This window comes from Camellia sinensis, chromosome 3 (assembly GCF_055761805.1).
Source record: "Camellia sinensis isolate YWXY chromosome 3, ASM5576180v1, whole genome shotgun sequence".
NCBI classification, from domain to species: Eukaryota; Viridiplantae; Streptophyta; class Magnoliopsida; order Ericales; family Theaceae; genus Camellia; species Camellia sinensis.
Genome location: NC_138963.1, coordinates 33,847,999 through 33,864,335, shown reverse-complemented (window position 1 = coordinate 33,864,335; position 16,337 = coordinate 33,847,999). Strand labels below are relative to the sequence as shown.

General features: G+C 40.6%; 1 long non-coding RNA gene across 1 annotated transcript; it reads left to right on the top strand.

Moving 5' to 3' along the window:
• The first annotated feature begins 310 nt into the window (after positions 1–310).
• LOC145820951 (uncharacterized) lies at positions 311–15,799 on the top strand. The gene is made up of 3 exons (XR_014362994.1): positions 311–496; positions 14,507–15,009; positions 15,674–15,799. It is a non-coding gene; the product is annotated as an uncharacterized LOC145820951 (long non-coding RNA).
• The last annotated feature ends 538 nt before the right edge of the window (positions 15,800–16,337 follow it).

Below are 16,337 nucleotides of genomic sequence, written 5' to 3'. Positions count from 1 at the left end.
GGATTGTCATTTTTCTAAGTAACGACCTGGACTAATCTTCCAATGGCCCTGTTTGGTAGAGCTGTGGGAAAGTGCTCATAGCTTATGCCTTAACAGCTTATAGCTTATAACTATAAACATAAGCTGATTTCTGACTTATAAATTAAGCATCTCCTGCCCCACTCAAGGAATAAGCTGATTTCTGACTTACAAAAAGCTATAAGCTGCATTGTTAAGCTAAACCAAACACATCAAAATGGCTTAAATTAAGCTGAAAGCTGAAATAAGCAGCTTTTAAGCTGCACCAAACAGACACAATGAAATGATGCAGACACATGTAGTGGCAAAGGACCTTCTTAATCATCATTCATAGACTCTTGGCTTGGTTATTGGTGGTGCAGCTCGCAGGGGAGAAGCAGAGCATATTGTGAAAGGAGTAAATCTATTAGTAGCAACCCCTGGCCAACTTCTTGACCACCTACAGAACACTAAGGGATTCATATATAAAAATCTAAAGGTATTTTTATTCACTTATACGTGTCTTCAATTTCTTCTATGCTCACCAATTATGTTTGCACAAACTTTATGTGGGACTTATGTAAAATGTACCTCCAACTGAACTTTCTTGATTGTTTTGTTACATATTCTAATGCAGTTAGTTGTGTTATTATCCCATGAATTTAAGTTGAAAGTCTAATTGAAATCAAGGTTGTTAAATTTATGTTCTGTCATTATTTGTTAAAGTGATTTCATATTGCATGTACTGTGGAGATGAATAACTATTGCAGGCTTTCTTGTAGGAAAAGAAGAGACTCGAAACCGATTGCCAGTTTTGAATCTAGAGTCTAATTCCCATTTGTGAAAATTTGTCATTTAGAAACTATTTTTCCGAACTGGTTGACACACTAAAATGGTCAAACGGCGTCGGATGTCAACGAAACTTGACACACACGATTAACTAGGCACAAATAACATGTAGGAAAAGACGGGACTTGAAATCAGTTCCCGATTTTGAATCTAGAGCATAATTCCCATTTGTGAAAACTTGTAATTTAAAAACTCTTTTTCGGAATCGGTTGACACACTAAATTGGTCAAAAGGCATCGAATGTCAACGAAACAAGACACACATGACCAACTAGGCACAAATGACTTGTAGGAAAAGACGGGACCGAAATCGATTTCCGATTTTGAATCTAGAGCCTAGTTCCCATTTGTGAAAACTTGTTTACAAACTATATTTTGAACCGGTTGACATACTAAAATGGTCAAACGGCGTCAGATGTCATCGAAACTTGACACACACGACTAACGATGTGACTCCTAGAGCCTAATCAAGGTTTTTTTCTTCCTGTAAACCTCTATTCAGATGTTACAAATACTTAACCTGTTGATGCCTTTATTTCAGCTATTTTTATTTTTTATTTTATTTTATAAACCAGTGTATTTTTTCTGATTTGTTGATCAGCTCACGTTGTAACTCCTATGTGTGTGTTGTTGTGGTTTTTGTTAAGAACAAAATACTTGTAATGTTGAAATTTTTTTCTTCCTTTAAACCTCTATTCAGATGTTACAAATACTTAACCTCTTGATGCCTTAATTTCAGTTGTTCTTATTTTTTATTTATTATCTATTTTATAAACCAGTGTATTGAACAAATTAAACCTTCATATGTAACAAATAGAATTCAAAATAAACATGAAATGGAAATTGGCTTATGATGATGATAATAGTACTACTTGCATCAAGTCCAAATCATGGTTAAAGTATCAAGACTTGCCACAAAGAATTATAATACAAAATAAAAATAAAACCAGGAACAAGAAGGGAAAAAAGAAAAAAAGAAAAACTAAGAAATGTTAGGTTAGGGTTTAGTTTCCTTTATTTATTTTGGGATTAATTTTGGTTATTTTATTTTCTAGCATATGATGTGGTGCTTAATGGACATGAGCTAGTCACAAGACCATTTAAGTGACTTAACAGATGGTAACGCTTTTCAAACTAATTCTATAAATATAGCGACCCCGGTCTTTTCCCATTTGATTATTGTATCCGGACTTAGGTTCCGTAGATTCTGTCATTATATAATTGTTGTTGTTGTCCCATATTTTCTTATTTGGAGTTATAGGATGTGTTGGGCAGGTTTGTTTCAGGTTGGTTGGGTTTAGAAACCAAGTGTTGCTGTCCAGAATTTTGGTTCTTCGCTCGAGCGAGGAGTTGGTCGCTCGAGCGAGCTGTTGTTTTTGGTTCTTCGCTCGAGCTGGGGTTTGGTCGCTCGAGCGAGAGATTGCATCCAGTATGGACCTGTAGCATTGCATTCTTGGCTCGAGCGAGATTTTCTTTGCTCGAGCGAGGATTTCTTGTTTCTGGTCGCTCGAGCGACCAAGTCTTCGCTTGAGCGAGCCTGTCCAGTTTATATACGCAGCAGCGGGTTTTGATCAGTCTTTTTCATCTTCTTTTTGATTCCAAACCCTAGGTCCGACTTCTCTCTCTCCCTACTCACTTTCTCTCTTAGGTTTGATCTATTTAGAGTGTGTTTCTACCCTAGTTGCTTAATTAAAAAGATAGAGGGAGTCGAGGGCTTTCATTTAATCTGAACATTTGGCGATTTGGAGCACATTGGTATTTGGGTATTCATCTCTGTCTTCTCCATTTGGGTTGTTTTCTTCGAGGTAGGGATTTCCTACTCCATTTTATAGGCTTTGTTCTAAGTTTTGGTATATTGATATGTTGGGGTTACTTTGATAATTTTGGGAAAAACTCTAGTTGTATTAATTAATTAATTTGTATAATTAATTTAAGGGAATTGGGGAATTTGGTTAAATTCATGAAATTGAGGAATTCATTGATTAAATGGTGTAGTTGGATAATTTAAATCACTCGCCTATTGAATTGTTGATATATTTATTTCCAAATCTAGAAATAATTGTTTTGGGCTTTCGGTGGAGGATAGTCGTGATTGTTGTAGACATTGCATGTGGATTAGGGATAACTAAAACTAATCACATTGGTTGAGTCATTCATTTTGATTGCTGAATTAATACAGACATTATGTGTATTGATTGTGTGTTATATGTTATGTGTTTACATACATTCTTTTGTGTGGGAGGAGATAGGGGATGTACTCCACGGTTTAGGGGAAGATAGGGGATGGACCTCTAAACCGGATTTTGTTTGGGAGGAGATAGGGGATGGACTCCATTAGCATCACTTTTATGTGTGCTTATTTATATTGAAGTGTTTTTATTGATACAGCACTAAAATGTGTATCAAACTGGAAGTATGAAGTGTTTTGATTTGAGCTTAAGTCTCATTTGTTTGTTGACATTGGAAGAATGTGAATTTGATATATATATATAGTTCACTGTTGTAAGTTTGGCCAGGTTCTGAGTCATATTGATAATGTTGGAAAGTAAAACGTGTCTTAGACATTAATGTCATGAAACTGTATAATGATGTAATTGATTATCTTGGTTAACCATCTATTGAATGCTATTGCTTTAATCAATGCTTATATTTGGTTTAGTATATTTCTACTGGGCTGTGGCTCACCCTATATGGGAACATCATTTTCAGGTTCAGGTGATAAGCTACCTCTAAGGACTTAGCTTGGAAGGGACTTGGATTTTGAAGACTATTTTCAGTTGTTTGTTTTTATTCGTTAGTACATGTAAACACTCAAGCCTAGGGCTTTATTTGGATTTGAGTTAGAACTCATACTTTGTTGTCCAAGTGTTGGCTTGGAAAGATGTAAGCCTGTAGGGCATTTAATTTGAGGTTACATGTAATGCTTTTATTTAGTAAGACTCTGATGAATATTATAATGAAATGTTTCATCTCTAACATTGCATGTTTATAGCGATCCCGAGTTTACCCTTGTTGTACAGTGATCCGGACATGTGTCCGTGGATGTTGGTAGTTGTTTATTATTTTGTTTACATCCTTTTTACTTCATAATTGAGTTATAGGATGTGTTGGGCAGGTTTGTTACAGGTTGGTTGAGTTTAGAAACCAAAACTAGTTGCCCAGGTTTTGGCCTGTACGCTCGAGCGGGGGTTTGGGCGCTCGAGCGGAGATTACACCCATCCAGTTTTTTTTCCTGTGCAGCGTTGTACGCTCGAGCGTGGTATTGGTCGCTCGAGCGAGGTTGTCTGAGTGACGCTCGAGCGTAGAGTTGGAAGCTCGAGCGGAGGCCTGGTTCTGTATAAATGCTGGGAGAGTGCATCCGGCGCTCGAGCGGGAGGTTGGCCGCTCGAGCGGAAGTCTGTGAGTGGCCGCTCGAGCGGGGTGTTTTACGCTCGAGCGGGAGACTGGGTTTAAGTCCCGAAATTTGTGACTTTTCAAATCACTTTTTACTTTCTCTTCTCTCTCTTACTTTTCCAAAATCACCATTGTTGAGCCTCTCACTCTAGACTCTACCTTCTCTCTAGGTTTTGATCTAGTAGGAGTGATTTGCTCACCTTTGGCCTTTACAAAAAAGTTGTTGATCGTCGAGGGCTTCATTTTAATCTGAAAATCTTGGGTTTTGGAGCACGTTGGGTTTTGTCGTCTTCTCCTTTGGGGCTCCGAATTTGAGGTAGGGATATCCTACTCCTCTCTATGGGTTTTGTCTTTAAATTTTGGTATTTTGAGATGTTGGGCTTGGTTTGGTAATTTTGTGAAAGTTTGGGGCTTTTGTGTAATTTTACAAAAGTTGGGGTTTTATTCATAATGAACCTAGACTGCATGTTTGGCATAGAAAAATGGAATGATTGTTGTATCATTGATGAAAATGGGACCTAAGGGTTGAAATGGTAATTATGGAAAATGGCCTAATTACATTGATTGATTAATTGGGATAATTAATGGTGAGGAAAAGAAATGTTGATTGAATATCCATTTGTGCATTTATTTTCTGTTTAGAAATAACTGCTTGGGCTATCGGTGGAGGATAGTCGTGAATGTTGTAGACAATGCATGATGATTAGGTAAACTGAAACTAATCAATGAAATGTGTCATGGAACTTGACGGTTAATTGAATACATTAATTGTATGTATTGTGTGATTGTATATAGAACCAATGTGTTTATATACGTTGTGTGTAAAGGAGGAGATAGGGGATGTACTCCGCGGTTTAGGGGAAGATAGGGGATGTACCTCTAAACCGGTTAATGTTGGGAGGAGATAGGGGATGAACTCCGTAGATACAGCTCATATGCTTGTCTAAAGAAGTGAAGATAGAGCTTATATGCTTATCTTTGTGATGTGTGGATATAGCTTTTATGCTTATCTGTGGATATTGTGGTTATACATATCTGTTGTAGAATGTGGATATAGCTTATTTGCTTATCTGAGAATGTAGATATTGTTGTTATACATATCTGTTGAGAATGTGGATATAGCTTTTATGCTTATCTGAATGTGAGATATAGTTTTTTATACATATCTGTGAAAATGATGATAGAGCTAGCATGCTTATCTGCTGAAAAAGAGAAAATGAAAGGTAACTTAGACTCATAAGTTGTATGACATAAATATGTGATTTATGTGGATGTATCAGTGTTGACCATCTATCAATTGCTAATATTTTAGTCATTGTCCATGGTTGGTTTAGTGTATTTCTACTGGGCTGTGGCTCACCCTATATGGGAATATCATTTTCAGGTGCAGGAAGCATGCCACCTCCAAGGACATAGCTGGGAGGCTAGTGGCGGACATACTTTTGTCGCTTAACTTTTGATGTATTACATGTAACTTCAAGCCTAGGGCTTAATGTGTAAACGAGTTAGTACTCTTTTGTTGTAACCAAGTGTTAACTTGGAAAGCTGTAAGCCCGTAGGGCATTTTGTTTATGATGTTAACATGTAATACTTATGTAATGGAACTCTAATGAATAAAGGAATGTGGTTAGTTTATATGTAAATGCATGTCTTATTTGATGGGTTTAATGTTATTATTTTGAGGGCGTTACAACTTGGTATCAGAGCGTACCGGGTTCGAATACTTTGGGTACGTGGGAAGTGATTAGGATCACAATGGGTTTGTCTCGCTTGATAGAGACTTAAATGTAGTATCATATGCTATGTGCTTAAGTGATAACATGCTTATGTGACTATGTGGGTATGGGATTTAATTTCTAGGATGTTGATTGGATCCTTGGGTTTCTGGGAGTCTTGTTGGAAAAGCACTTGATCAATGCTGTTTCTAACCGGAACTCTAGTAACGCCTCGGGACTATTATTATCCGGAAATGAAATTCGTATGTGCTTATGTGTTTATGTGTTTATGTGGAGTGAATTACAGTTGTCCATGTATTAGGACGTGAGTGTTTAGTTTCGGCACATTTATGAATGTGCTAACGTTCTGTGTTACCTTTATTAGGATGTCAGGACGAGGAAGAGGTGCTAGGCGTGGTAGGCCTGCGAGGCAGGGAGTACCGTTACAGGGAGAGATTCCGGCAGTACAGGAGGGAGTTGGTCAGGCCAATGTGGCCGAGCCAGTGGGTCAGCAGGCCATGGGTGCCTTGGCCAGAGAGATAGCAGGAGCTTTGGGTATTCTTAGAGCTGGGAATCAGGCAGCTGAGACGGGGCCTTCTTTCTTGAAGAGGGAGTTCTTCCGGTCTAATCCGGATGAGTTTATCGGGGATCCGAAGGAGCCACTGAAGGCTGATGAGTGGCTAGAACAGATGAGTAAGACGTTCGAGATGCTTGGCATTGAGGACGGAGCACTGAAAGTGACCTTGGCATCCTTCCAACTGAAGGGAGATGCGGGTCAATGGTGGAAGTACGAGAAGGCTCGTGTTGGTGGTACTTGGGAGGCGTTTATAAATGCTTTTCAGGAGAGGTTTTTGTCTGCAGCAGCTAGGGAGAAGCTGAGGGATCGGTTTAGCCGGCTTAAACAGCAGGGCTTGTCAGTGGCCGAGTTTGAGGCTACTTTTACCAGTCTGTCCAGGTTTGCACCGGAACTAGTGGCGTCTGAGGAACGCCGTTGCTATGAGTTTGAGCGAAAGTTGAGGCGAGGCCTCAAGTTGAGAGTTGGTGGGTCTTACATCCGAGAGTATAGACACCTAGTTGATGCTGCTGCTCATATGGAGATTACGATGCAGGAGGAGGAGGAAGAACAGAGGGGCTCCAAGAGGAGTCAGGATAGTCAGAATGATGGCAGGAGACAGAAGGGTTATAACCCTCAGCAGTCTCAGGGTGCAGTCTCTAGATCGACCTTTCCAGTGCCGAGTGTAGGCTCGGGGAGAGGCAGTCAGGGGGAGTTCACTTGTTACAAGTGTGGCCAGCTGGGTCACAAGGTTTCAGTTTGCCCGCAGAAGGGTGGGGGTCAGAAAGCTGCTTCTTCTTCAGCTAGACCGCAGAGTCAGAGTTTGGGCAGGGGGCAGCTCTTGACTTGTTATCAGTGTGGACAACCTGGGCACATGAAGAGGTTTTGCCTACAGTTGAGTGCCACTTCGGGAGCGTCTGGTTCTAGGCAGACGCAAGGTTTTCAGCCAGCTCAGTCTGTGTAGGCCTCGAGGGCTAATCCGGGAGTTTCGTCATCCCAGTCTGTGCAGCAGTCTTTTGCTCCGAGAGGTGAGCAGGTAGACCAGGGGCCTACAGGGCGCGTGTATGCTGTTACCGCGCAGGATTTAGTACCGGCTCCATCAGTAGTGAGAGGTACTTTTCTGTTTTGCAACTCAGTTGCTAATGTGTTGATAGACACGGGTGCATCTCATTCTTTTGTATCTGCTGCATTTGCATCTGTTTTGGAATTGGAGTTAGCACAGTTAGCATCTCCTATTTGTGTGGTATCGCCTTTGGGTGGTGAGTTGATTCTGAAACAGGGTGTCAGAGGATGTGATATAGAGGTCGCCGACTATAGGCTTCCTTTTCCGTTTGTTGTCATGCCCATGAAGGGCTTTGATGTTATTTTGGGTATGGACTGGCTATCGTCATACCGGGCTGTTATTGATTGCTACCGCCAGAGGGTTACGTTATGTACCTTGAGTGGGGAGTGGTTCCATTTCTTGGGAGACCGGATTGGTAGTGTTTTGCCACCGGGGTATGATTCGCGAGGGCGAAGTGAGCTTAGTAGTCTACTTGCTAGCTTTGAGAGTGGTGAGAGTGGTGAGACCCAGCATGTATTGCCGAGGGTGGTTTGTGAGTATTCGGATGTTTTTCCCGAAGATCTCGTTAGTTTGCCACCTCACCGAGAGATAGAGTTCTCTATTGATTTAGTGCCTGGTACGGCGCCGATTTCTATGGCACCTTACCGTTTTGCTCCAGCAGAGTTGGTTGAGTTGAAAGTTCAGCTCCAGGAATTGCTAGATAAGGGTTTTGTTCGCCCTAGTGTTTCACCGTGGGGAGCACCGGCTCTCTTTGTTAAAAAGAAAGATGGTGCCTTGAGATTGTGTATTGACTACCGGAAGTTGAATCGGGCTACGGTTAAGAATAAGTATCCTATGCCCTGTATAGATGATTTGTTTGACCAATTGAAGGGTTCCCGTTGTTTCTCTAAGATAGGCTTGAGATCGGGTTACCACCAGTTGAGGGTCAGGGATGAGGATATTCCGAAGACGGCATTCCGTACGCGGTATGGCCATTATGAGTTTCTGGTGATGCCATTTGGGCTTACCAATGCACCGGCAGTCTTTATGGACTTGATAAACCGGATTTTCCGGGAGTTCTTAGACCGATTTGTGGTCGTCTTCGTGGACGACATTCTTATCTATTCGTCTTCTGAGGAGGAGCACGAGGCACACTTGAGAGTGGTGCTTGAGTTGCTTAGAACCCATAGGCTGTATGCCAAGTTTGGGAAGTGTGAGTTCTGGCTGAGGGAAGTCAAATTCTTAGGCCATGTGGTTTCCGGGGAAGGGGTGTCTGTTGATACATCCAAGATTGAGGCAGTGCAGGATTGGGCACAGCCTAAGAGTGTGTTTGAGATCCGCAGTTTTCTGGGATTAGCTGGGTATTACCGTCGGTTTGTGAAAGATTTCTCCAGGTTAGCGTCACCGTTGACTAGACTGACTCGGAAGGGAGTTAAGTTTGTGTGGAGTGAGACTTGTGAAAAGTCGTTCCAAGAATTGAAAGTTAGATTGACCACCGCTCCGGTTTTGAGTATTCCGGAGAGAGGGTTGGGTTATGCTGTTTATTGTGATGCCTCACGAGAGGGTTTGGGTTGTGTGTTGATGCAAGAGGGGAAAGTGGTAGCTTATGGCTCACGTCAGTTGAAAATACACGAGAAGAATTACCCCACACACGACCTAGAGTTGGCAGCAGTGATCTTTGCCTTGAAAATCTGGGGCACTACCTTTATGGTGAGAGGTTCGAGGTATTCTCGGATCATAAGAGTTTGAAGTATCTGTTTACACAGAGAGACTTGAATTTGAGGCAGAGGAGGTGGATGGAGTTCATCGAAGATTATGATTTTGAGTTGCACTATCATCCGGGAAAGGCCAATGTTGTGGCCGATGCCCTTAGTAGGAAAACCATTAGTGATATAGCTTGTATAGCCATCCGGGAATGGGAGATGTTGGGAGCACTTGGCGAGTTTGATTTGCTACTGGGCGAATCTGTTGAGGCTGCGGCCTTGTTTTCTGTTGTTGCGCAGCCTATACTTGTGATTAGAGTGTTAGAGGCACAGAGAGGTGACCTTGAGGTAGAATCCCTCCGAGAGAAGATCTCCAGTGGGAAAGTTGAGAAGGGTTTGACGGTGTATCCCGACCTGAGTGTGAGATACCGAGACCGTTTGTTTGTACCGGAGTCTTGCCGAGAGGAAGTACTCCGAGAGTTTCACCATTCGCGCCTTGCGGTGCATCCGGGAGGTACTAAGATGTATCAGGATTGGGTCGCCAATTTTGGTGGCGGGGTATGAAGAGAGATGTGGCGGTTTTCGTATCGAAGTGCCTTACTTGCCAGCAAGTGAAGGCCGAGCATCAGAGGCCAGCGGGTTTGTTGCAACCCTTGCCTATTGCCGAGTGGAAGTGGGAGCATGTCACTATGGACTTCGTTGTAGGTCTTCCAAGGACTCAGCGGGGTAGTGATGCTATTTGGGTGGTTGTAGACCGGTTGACTAAGTCGGCGCACTTTATTCCTATGCGCGTGAGAGATTCGGTAGATCATCTCGCCGATTTGTATATTCGGGACGTAGTGAGATTGCACGGGGTCCCAGTGACGATCGTCTCAGATAGAGATCCTCGTTTTACTGCTAGGTTGTGGCAGAGTTTGCAGAGTGCCTTGGGCACTAAGTTGACCTTTAGTACGGCTTATCATCCTCAGACTGACGGGCAGTCCGAGCGTACTATTCAGATCCTCGAGGATATGCTTCGGGGTTGTGTCATGGACTTCAGTGGGACGTGGGAGAGGCACTTGCCGTTGGTAGAGTTTGCCTACAACAACAGTTTTCAGTCTAGCATCGGTATGGCACCGTTTGAGGCCTTGTATGGCCGACCGTGTAGGTCTCCAGTTTGTTGGGCCGAGGTGGGTGATGCACCTTTGTTGGGTCCGGAGTTGGTTAGGGAGACGACGGAGAAAGTTGAGCTTATCCGTAGGAGGCTTGTTACAGCCAAGAGTCGACAAAAGAGTTATGCCGACCGTAGGAGGAGGCCTTTGGCGTTTGAGGTAGGTGATCATGTCTTTTTGAAGATATCACCTAGACGAGGCCTGATGAGGTTTGGAAAGAGTGGGAAGTTATCCCCTCGGTTTATTGGTCCTTTTGAGATTCTTGAGAGGATAGGTGTGGTTACCTATCGGTTAGCCTTACCGCCGCAGTTGTCCGGCGTGCATGACGTGTTTCATGTGAGTATGCTTCGGAAGTATGAGCCAGATCCATCACATGTGCTGGATTGGACCGATTTAGAGGTAGATGAGGATGCCTCGTATGAGGAGAGACCGGTTCGGGTCTTGGATAGGCGGGATCAGGTCCTGCGTGGCAAGACCATTCCTTTGGTGAAAATCTTGTGGAAACATCACGGAGTGGAGGAGGCCACTTGGGAACGTGAGTTGGAAGTCCGAGAGAAATATCCGGACTTGTTTGTTGATATGTTATTTTGTGTTTAAATTTTGAACAATTGTTGAACTTAAGAGCTTTCATATATGTCTTAAGTTGTGAAACATTGAAAATGTTTTGGTTTATTGGATGTATGTTTTGGAACTTGCCTCGTATGGAAGTTGAATGTGACATTGTATATGTTGAATATACTGTTGAAATTAGAAAGATAATGCATAATGTTGATGCATGTTGAACATACATATGTGATTTACATATTGTGAGATGCCTCTTGTTAAAAGGAGGGGATGACCGGTAATGGGTCGAATTGTTGAATGTTAATATAACATTGATTAAAATGGAGGAAAACTTGTTTTTGAAAACTTGTGCTTAATTTCGAGGACGAAATTCTTTAAGGGGGGGAGGTTATAGCGATCCCGGGTTTACCCTTGTTGTACAGTGATCCGGACATGTGTCCGTGGATGTTGGTAGTTGTTTATTATTTTGTTTACATCATTTTTACTTCATAATTGAATTATAGGATGTGTTGGGCAGGTTTGTTACAGGTTGGTTGAGTTTAGAAACCAAAACTAGTTGCCCAGGTTTTGGCCTGTACGCTCGAGCGGGGGTTTGGGCGCTCGAGCGGAGATTACACCCATCCAGTTTTTTTTCCTGTGCAGCGTTGTACGCTCGAGCGTGGTATTGGTCGCTCGAGCGGGGTTGTCTGAGTGACGCTCGAGCGTAGAGTTGGAAGCTCGAGCGGAGGCCTGGTTCTGTATAAATGCTGGGAGAGTGCATCCGGCGCTCGAGCGGGAGGTTGGCCGCTCGAGCGGAAGTCTGTGAGTGGCCGCTCGAGCGGGGTGTTTTACGCTCGAGCGGGAGACTGGGTTTAAGTCCCGAAATTTGTGACTTTTCAAATCACTTTTTACTTTCTCTTCTCTCTCTTACTTTTCCAAAATCACCATTGTTGAGCCTCTCACTCTAGACTCTACCTTCTCTCTAGGTTTTGATCTAGTAGGAGTGATTTGCTCACCTTTGGCCTTTACAAAAAAGTTGTTGATCGTCGAGGGCTTCATTTTAATCTGAAAATCTTGGGTTTTGGAGCACGTTGGGTTTTGTCGTCTTCTCCTTTGGGGCTCCGAATTTGAGGTAGGGATATCCTACTCCTCTCTATGGGTTTTGTCTTTAAATTTTGGTATTTTGAGATGTTGGGCTTGGTTTGGTAATTTTGTGAAAGTTTGGGGCTTTTGTGTAATTTTACAAAAGTTGGGGTTTTATTCATAATGAACCTAGACTGCATGTTTGGCATAGAAAAATGGAATGATTGTTGTATCATTGATGAAAATGGGACCTAAGGGTTGAAATGGTAATTATGGAAAATGGCCTAATTACATTGATTGATTAATTGGGATAATTAATGGTGAGGAAAAGAAATGTTGATTGAATATCCATTTGTGCATTTATTTTCTGTTTAGAAATAACTGCTTGGGCTATCGGTGGAGGATAGTCGTGAATGTTGTAGACAATGCATGATGATTAGGTAAACTGAAACTAATCAATGAAATGTGTCATGGAACTTGACGGTTAATTGAATACATTAATTGTATGTATTGTGTGATTGTATATAGAACCAATGTGTTTATATACGTTGTGTGTAAAGGAGGAGATAGGGGATGTACTCCGCGGTTTAGGGGAAGATAGGGGATGTACCTCTAAACCGGTTAATGTTGGGAGGAGATAGGGGATGAACTCCGTAGATACAGCTCATATGCTTGTCTAAAGAAGTGAAGATAGAGCTTATATGCTTATCTTTGTGATGTGTGGATATAGCTTTTATGCTTATCTGTGGATATTGTGGTTATACATATCTGTTGTAGAATGTGGATATAGCTTATTTGCTTATCTGAGAATGTAGATATTGTTGTTATACATATCTGTTGAGAATGTGGATATAGCTTTTATGCTTATCTGAATGTGAGATATAGTTTTTTATACATATCTGTGAAAATGATGATAGAGCTAGCATGCTTATCTGCTGAAAAAGAGAAAATGAAAGGTAACTTAGACTCATAAGTTGTATGACATAAATATGTGATTTATGTGGATGTATCAGTGTTGACCATCTATCAATTGCTAATATTTTAGTCATTGTCCATGGTTGGTTTAGTGTATTTCTACTGGGCTGTGGCTCACCCTATATGGGAATATCATTTTCAGGTGCAGGAAGCATGCCACCTCCAAGGACATAGCTGGGAGGCTAGTGGCGGACATACTTTTGTCGCTTAACTTTTGATGTATTACATGTAACTTCAAGCCTAGGGCTTAATGTGTAAACGAGTTAGTACTCTTTTGTTGTAACCAAGTGTTAACTTGGAAAGCTGTAAGCCCGTAGGGCATTTTGTTTATGATGTTAACATGTAATACTTATGTAATGGAACTCTAATGAATAAAGGAATGTGGTTAGTTTATATGTAAATGCATGTCTTATTTGATGGGTTTAATGTTATTATTTTGAGGGCGTTACAATGTTAATGATACATATAATTAATGGGTTTATTTTTGAGGACGTTACAATAAACATTTCTCTATGGAGGTTGGCTGTTGTCCAACAAATGGTCTTATGAATTGTCCAGCTTCTCCTTAGAGTATCTTTTATCCTTCACATTTTCTATTCCTTTCATCAAATCAAGGGAATCATTTTTTTAATCAAATTAAAATAAAAGTTGGAAATGGTCTTATGAAATGTCCATCCCCTTAATTTACAATGTATTTTCCATTAGTAGCGTGAATTCACCTCTGCAACTTACGAACGTTGTGCTGAATCGGCAACGTTTTCTATTTCTCTTACTACTTTCTTTCTCTATTATGTCATATATGTAGAGTGTTGTTGTTGGAAATCTAAAGGTGCAATATAGAGGGCAGGTAGAAAGAATGGATGCATTAGGGTTCTTTGGATTTTTATATTTAACAATAAAAAAATATATGTAAAAGAGTTTCGTATTGTTAAGTGATAGAGTTAGGTTTGGTTTCAATAGGCGACATGGTGAGAGAAGAGGCACGGTATACTAAGTCAGGATAGAGAATTGGTACAGGGGATCCGCAGCTAATATTTTAAACATTAGACCGTTATTCAACAATAAAATGATTACAATCAAGAACTTTGTCAAAACATATCTTCATAGAGACAGAGCCTATGAAAACCCCAAGGGGTTGATTTCAAAATGGTATGAATGCAATAAATGAACATAAGAGTTGTGGTGGTGTTTGGCTACAAGTACTCCTGAATCATAAGTATTGCCAGGGCTCTGTAAACATTCTTTAATTACGATTATAGGGTTTGTTGTTCATGTTGTATTTGATCATTAGTATTGCCAAAAGGTATTTTCATTATTATGGACAATTGCTACGTCAGCAAAATATGCTATAGGATTATGTGAGGACAGTTATATCACTGAGCTTTGATTTGTTGTTTCCTGATCTTGTTGTAGGTGTTCGTCTTGTCAAATGCATGTCTATACTGAGTAGTTATAGATCACAAGGTGCATGTGTGAGTGACATGATAAACATGCTTGTTTCAGGAACTTATTATGCTGCAGTCATTGAGAATTGCACTGATTTTGTTGGTCGTGTGGTTGTGGATGTTGGTGCTGGTAGTGGTATTCTGCCATTATTTGTAGCTCAGGTTGTCTAAGTTTTATCTGTGTTTGCGCATGAAAATATACTGACATAATGGATTTATCTTTGTCTGTTGGTCTTCTAGAATTCTATCCCACCTTCACCCTCTCCTTTTCTCTGCCTCACTTTTTTTCGCTTATCAGGTTGGTGCTAAACATGTTTATGTAGTGGAAGCATCTGAAATGGCAGGATATGCCCGCAGACTTATTGCTGGGAACCCATTGTTGGCTCAAAGAATTATGGCGCAATTTTTTGTTTTCTTACATTTCAGTTTTAATGTTAACGGAGCTAGTACACTGTTTCTTATTCTTTTTGGGGCAAGTTTTCACCTAAATTACCGCCAAGGGTAAAATTGAAGAAGTTGAATTGCCTGAGAAAGCAGATATTTTGATCTCGGAGCCAATGGGTAAGCTTATCATGGCATGTGTGTTATTGATAAATACTAGTTAACTATGCATTTTCTGTGATATTATTACTATGCAATTTAGTCACACCATCAATGTTATGTTATCAAGTGTTTGTTTTTTAACCCTCTTTTCTGGTTAAGTAATGGAGACACTTTTGTAACATTATAGAATTGGCATGAAATTAGTATATGCTTGGACACAAGTGAAAATTGGGAAAGATAACTTTTAAAATAGTGACAATCAGCATTTTAGAATGGCCCTCCGCCTAGTCTGTATTTTAGAATGGCACTCCGCCCAGTCTGCATGTTGGACAATCTATTATTGTATATGTTTTTTTTTAAATAATTTTAAATATGCCAATATTTAGTCAATAGTAATGATTAATTTTATTTGTACACATGGTTTTTGGCGTGGAATTGTGGATACGACTTTCTTTGATAAGTACGAAAGACATTGTTTTTAGTCTATGGATTAGTATTGTTCGTACATATTAGTTTTAAACTACTAGAAAAGTGGCCTTTTGCGACTAATTTTTTTGCGACTAATTATTTAACCGTCGCAAAAAATAATATTTGCAACAACCTTAATATTTTTTTCTTTTATTTATTTTGCCCTTGCCCTTTTCTTATACCTATGCCCTAACAGTGACTGATTTCCCCTTAGACTCTCATTTCCCCTAAATCAAATTTCGCTCGATCATGTCTGAGTAAGAGAATCTGATTTCACTCGATCGTGTCTCGATTTCGCTCTATAGATCACCATGGCCGTCTGAAGAAGAGACCTCCAACGGTATGAACTCTCTCTCTCTCTCTGTGAGTCTCCTTGAATCATTCATTCGTATTTCAACTTCTTCGTCTCTCTACTTCGATCATTTGTTTCTTATCATCTGAACTCACTGTAGTGACAACCATAGATCACCTTTCGACGAAGCTTTGGTTTGAATCAATCCTTCCTCATCTGCTACAGGTACAAGCTGAACCATTCAATTCTTAATTGTGTATTTTGTGTGCTGCGAAAATGATGAACTTGCTCTGTACTTGCTTGATTTTAGTTCTGAATTCGAATTATTATTATTATTTTCTGTCATGTTAGATTGGAGCATGTGTGTGGATTTTAGCTTGTCGTATTTTGGTGAATTTCAGATGTGCTTTGTAAAAGACTAGAATTTGATCCAAGCATTGGTTTTTCTGTGCTGCGAAAATGAAGAATGTGTATTTTCTATATCCAAATTTTTGTCATCTCTTATGTAATTTGTGAAAGAACAACTTCTACTGATAGAAAACCAGGAAGCAGAGAAGAATAAGAAAGATAGAAAAATGAAGAACTA